Source organism: Mauremys reevesii, linkage group 23 (genome assembly GCF_016161935.1).
Source record: "Mauremys reevesii isolate NIE-2019 linkage group 23, ASM1616193v1, whole genome shotgun sequence".
Classification (NCBI taxonomy): Eukaryota; Metazoa; Chordata; order Testudines; family Geoemydidae; genus Mauremys; species Mauremys reevesii.
In genome coordinates, this window is record NC_052645.1 from 23,633,621 (window position 1) to 23,639,164 (window position 5,544).

Below are 5,544 nucleotides of genomic sequence, written 5' to 3' on the forward strand. Positions count from 1 at the left end.
AGAGTGACCTGTCTGTAACTAGAGATGCTCCATTCTCCCTTCTTCTCTCATAAATGGCACTGGGTTTGCATCACTGATCACCACTATCCTGTTTGTCCGTCCTCTATTGGGTGTTGGTTTTCTGAGGAGGATGTGGGCATCCTAGTTACCGATGGGCCCCTGTCAGTGTTGGGAAAGGGCCATGAGTACTGTGTAAATGTGAGTATTTTGCATGTTGATTTTAAATGTATAGAAGTAGTTGGTTGCTGCTTCATTGTAGGTAGGAATGTGCTGGGGCTCTTTCGGGGTGTCAAATAGGTTAGTTTAGCCAAGGGAGTGTGGTATTGTGGTGTTGTGACCATTAGCAATAACCTGGCATTTATTGTTTGTGTGCCACAGGGGTATTTGAGTCCAGAACTGAGGGAATGGGCTGTAGCAAGTGTGCCCTGTTTGGTTTACATGGGTTCTTGTAAGTATGGTGCCAGTGGGCACAGAGGAGCTGTTTGCATCCATGAGGTAAGTGTTAAGTTAGAGCTTTTAGTGCAGTCCTGTTGATGGAGTGTGGTCTTTCTGTGTTAGATAAGGTGGGCTTATGATGAATGGGTTCATCACCAGTTTTGTGTGTGAGACAGCAGATGAAGACAATATTTGGGTTAAGTTGTTGCTTGTTCTCTAGAAGAAGGTTGGACTTAGGTGGGTGGTCAGTGAGAGTGTTGTCGTGTTTGCCCTAAAATGTTGAGTAGTTTTCCTTGAATATACTGTGTGATGTAGGTATGGAGATGTGTTGATATTCCTCAGGGAAGGGGTATCGGTGGGGAGGTGAGTGTGGAAAATATGTAATGGGACTGAGAGTTGCAGTTTGAGGGAGGGGTGAGGGAATCTCATGACTGGTGAGTCCTGTGTTCCCGTAGATGGTTTGTTGAAGAAATAGGGTGGGATTTGTTGCATCATTTGTGGGTTTGACTTTGAGTCTTTGTTGGATTATTATTTTGTGTTTGCAGATCCTTAAGAGGCTTCAAGAGGTGCAGTTTGTGAAAGAAGGATAGATGTGAGGCCCCATCTGGTGGAAAAAGAGTGAGTATCTGGTTATATTTTTCTGTGTTTTGTATCATGTGCTGTTCTTTTAAAGTCTTGCTCACTTTGCGATGCATGTATGTGGATGTACATGTTGGGGTACTAGTATCGGTAATCTGTAAAAGAAGGTGTCACAGTGTATGCAGTTGGTGTTGCATTTGCTTGTGGGGGAATGGAAAAGAGTGATGCAGAAATAGGTGCTGGGTGTGTAATTGCAGATGGTTTGAGATGGTCTTCATGGTGTCAGTCAGTGTGTACTGTGAGTGTCATGAAATGTTTGTATCATTGTAGATTTTGTCTGAAGATGGGGGTCCAGTTGGGCAAAGAACAAGTGAAGTAGACGTATGCCTGTAGGGGACATGAAGTACTTATTCTCAAAATGGAAGTGGATTTGATGTCATGTTTGCAAGTTAAGTATGTGTCATTTGTTGTTCTGTGTGATATTGGAGATGGGAAATGTCTGTCACTGGGTGCACGTCAATGGGCATCACATGTACTTTTGTTTTAGAAACGGAGATGTTTAGCATTTGATCCAAGGTCATTGAACTTGTGAATTCTTTTCTCATTCTCATAGGAATCCACTTTCCGACCACAGAGATGGAAATATCAGCATCTCCGGAGAAGACTTTGGTGTGCGTTGTTTGGAGCAATCGGGCTTTGATATTGTATTATTTGGGTCAAGATGTGAAGTGTTGTCTGTTTGATGGCTAGAATGTAGTAGAGCAGTGGGGCTGATGTCACTGTGTTCTGGTAGATACCTGAGCAATTATATCATGAAATGCCATTATTGTCATTTCTGTGATTCGAATTGGAGAGGGTGGGTTCATTTGTTTGGTCAGTTACAGGAACATCACCACATAAGTACTTGCACAAAATGCAATTGTTTTCCGAAATGAATGGTTTGTTTGCCACTTGGAATGTTCTAGCCATCAAAGTTGCAAGAGGACACAGTTTGGGATGCCCCAATAAATGATACAACCCTCAAGTGTTTGTGAATTTTGTTCATATTCCTGTGTATGCTGTATTTGTTAGGTTGTAATGTATAGTTTTGGTTGTGATTGGATGACTTCATTAGTCATCCACTTTGTAGCGTGCTAAATCACTGCAGTGATTTCTGAAACCATGGTACAGTGCAGTCAAACGGCCGGAAGGCTGACGTTATAACAAATTTGTCAGCCTTTTGGCTGTTTCGCTGCACTGTACCATGGTTGGGACTGTCCCGGACAGTCTTTGACTTAACATTTTGTACATGGAGGTGCTATAGAGGGAGCATGCTGGCCAGTTGCTAGGGGAGGTATAGTCAAGTCCCATTCCTGTCTCTCACAATAGATGCATGGTTTTGGACATGTGATGGGGGATGTGTAGAAGTATATGGAAGTGAAATGCCAGGGTTGCTTATGTTAATGTTTTGTTGTATGGTGGTTTGTGTTATGTAACACAATCAGTATTACTGAATGTGTGTGCAGTCCTGTACAGTGTCCAATATTTGCAAGTTCATACTGTAATGGCTGCCTTGTTGAATAAATAAAGCATTGTGTAGTCAAGCAGAGAATCTGTGTCCCCGTGTTTCCTTGGTTGCAAAGTTGCTGTGAAGTGAAGTTTGGAGAAGTGAGTGTACTATTGGAGGTAATTGTCAGTACATTGGAGGGTGGGCTGAAATGGAAGGTAATGTATCTTTAGGGTTAGGGTTGTTTGGGTCTAGGGTTAGGGTTGTTTGGGTCTAGGGTTAGGGTTGTTTGGGTCTAGGGTTAGGGTTGTTTGGGTCTAGGGTTAGGGTTGTTTGGGTCTAGGGTTAGGCTTGGGTCTAGGTTAGGCTGTTTGGGTCTAGGTTAGGTTTGGGTCTAGGTTAGGTTTTTGGGTCTAGGTTAGGCTTTTGGGTCTAGGTTAGGAAGAAGAAGAAGAGTTGTGCTAGGTTAGGCTAAAGAAGAAGTTAAAGAAGGTTAGAAGAAGAAGAAGAAGAAGAAGTTAGAAGAAGAAGAAGAAGTTAGGTTAGAAGAAGAAGAAGAAGAAGAAGAAGAAGAAGGTTAGGTTAGAAGAAGCTAGGCCAGGCCAGGCCAGGCTGTGCTAGGCCAGGCCAGGCCAGGCCAGTTGTGCTAGGGTTAGAAAGAAGAAGGCTGTGTTGTGCTAGGCCAGGTTAGGCCAGTTGTGCTGTGCTAAGAAGAAAAGAAGAAGAAAGAAGAAGAAAGAAGAAGAAGAAGAAGAAGTTAGGTTAAAGAAGAAGAAGTTAAAGAAGAAGAAAGAAGAAGAAGAAAGAAGAAGAAGAAGGTTAAAGAAGAAGAAGTTAGGCCAGGTTAGGTTGTGGCTAGGTTAGGTAGGTTGTGCTAAGAAGAAGGTTAGAAGAAGTTGTGCTAGGCTAGGCCAGAGGTTGTGTTGTGCTAGGAAGAAGAAGAAGTTGAAGAAGAAGAAGAAGAAGAAGGTTAGGTTAGGTTAGGTTAAGAAGTTAGGTTAAGAAGAAGAAGTTAGGTTAGAAGAAGAAGAAGAAGAAGAAGAAGAAGAAGAAGAAAGAAGAAGAAGTTAGGTTAAGAAGTTAGAAGTTAGGTTAGGTTGTGCTAGGTTGAAGAAGAAGTTGTGTTAGGTTAGGTTAGGTTAGGTTAAAGAAGAGTTGTGCTAGGTTAGGTTGTGCTAGGTTAGGTTAGGTTAGAAGAAGAAGTTAGGTTAGGTTAGGTTAGGTTAGGTTAGGTTGAAGAAGAAGAAGAAGAAGAAAGAAGAAGAAGAAGAAGAAGAAGAAGAAAGAAGTTGAAGGCTAGAAGAAGAAGAAGAAGTTAGGCTAGGGCTAGGTTAGAAAGAAGGAAAGAAGAAGTTAAGAAGAAGGTGCTAAGAAGAAGAAGAAGAAGGTTGCTAGGTTAGAAGAAGTTAGGTTGAAGTTGTGCTAGGCTGAAGAAGAAGAAGAAGTTAGGTTAGTTAGGCAGGTTGTGCTAGGTTAGAAGAAGTTAGGAAGAAGAGGTTAGGCTAGGTTGAAGAAGAAGAAGAAGAGGCTAGGTTAGGTTAGGAAGAAGAAGAAGAAGAAGTTAGGTTAGGTTAAAGAAGAAAGAAGAAAGAAGAAGAAGAAGAGAAATAGAAGAAGAAAATAAAGAAAGGAAGAAGAAGAAGAAAATAGGCCAGGCCAGGCCAGGAAGTTGTGCTGTGCTGTGCTGTGCTGTGCTAGGTTAGAAAGTTGTGCCAGGCTGTGCTGTGCTAAAGAAGAAGAAGAAGAAGAAGAAGAAGAAGAAGAAGAAGAAGAAGTTGTGTTGTGCTAGGTTAGCAGTTGTGCTAGTTAAAGAAGAAGAAGAAGAAGAAGAAGTTAAAGAAGAAGAAGAAGAAGGGTTAGGTTAGGTTAAAGAAGTTAGGTTAAGAAGAAGAAGAAGAAGAAGAAAGTTAGAAGAAGAAGAAGGTTAAAGAAGAAGAAGTTAGTTGTGTCAGGCAGCTGTGCCAGGCCAGCTGTGCTGTGCTGTGCAAAGAAGAAGTTGTAAAGAAGAAGAAGAAGAAGAAGAAGTTGTGCTAAAGAAGGTTGTGTTGTGGGTTAAGAAGAAGAAGAAGAAGAAGAAGTTAGGAAGGTTAGGAAGAAGAAGAAGAAGGCTAGGCTAGAAGAAGAAGAAGCTAGGTTAGGCAGTTAGGTTAAAGAAGAAGAAGAAGAAGAAGAAGAAGAAAGGAAAGAAGAAGAAGAAGAAGAAGGTTGTGCTAGGCCAGGCCAGGTTGTGCCAGGGTGCCAGGCCAAGTTAGGTTGTGCTAGCTGAAGAAGTTAGGTTAGTTAGGTAAAGAAGAAGAAGAAAGAAAGAAGAAGAAGTTAGGCTAGGCTAGGAAGAAGAAAGAAGTTAAAGAAGAAGAAGAAGAAGAAGAAGAAGAAGAAGAAGAAGAAGAAGAAGAAGAAGAAGAAGAAGAAGAAGAAAGTTAGGTTAGGTTACTAGGTTAGAAGAAGAAGAAGAAGAAGCGCTGTTGTGCCAGGCTGTGCCAGGCCAAGAGGTTGTGCTGTGCTGTGCCAGGTTGTGCTGTGCTGTGGTTGTGCTAGAAGCCAGAAGTTAGGTTGAAGTTGTGCTAAAGAAGCTAGAAGTTAAAGAAGAAGAAGAAGAAGAAGAAGAAGAAGAAGAAGTTGTGTTGTAAGAAGAAGAAGAAAGAAGAAGTTAGGTTGAAGAAGAAGAAGAAGAAGAAGAAGTAAAGAAGAAGAAGAAGAAGAAAGAAGAAGAAGAAGAATAGGCTACAGGTTAGGCGTTAGTTAGGCTAGTTGTGCTGTGCCAGGCTAGTGCCAGGCCAGGCCAGGCCAGGCTAGGCCAGGCCAGCAGGCCAGGCCAGGCCAGGCCAGGCCAGGTTGTGCTGTGCTGTTGTGCGCAGGCCAGGCGAAGCAGCCAGTGCCAGGCCAGGCCAGTTGTGCCAGGCCAGGCGTAAGAAGCAGGCTAGGCCAGTTGTGTCAGCCAGGCCAGGCTAGGGCGAAGAAGCAGTGCTAGGCCAGGCCAGCCAGGCCAGGCTTGTGCCAGGCCAGGCCAGGCCAGGCCAGGCCAGGCCAGGCCAGGCCAGGCA

At 43.1% G+C, this 5,544-nt stretch overlaps 1 long non-coding RNA gene across 1 annotated transcript; it reads left to right on the forward strand.

Moving 5' to 3' along the window:
* The first annotated feature begins 378 nt into the window (after nt 1-378).
* LOC120389038 lies at nt 379-1,453 on the forward strand. The gene is made up of 3 exons (XR_005590721.1): nt 379-495; nt 981-1,053; nt 1,345-1,453. It is a non-coding gene; the product is annotated as an uncharacterized LOC120389038 (long non-coding RNA).
* Nucleotides 1,454-5,544: the final 4,091 nt, after the last annotated feature.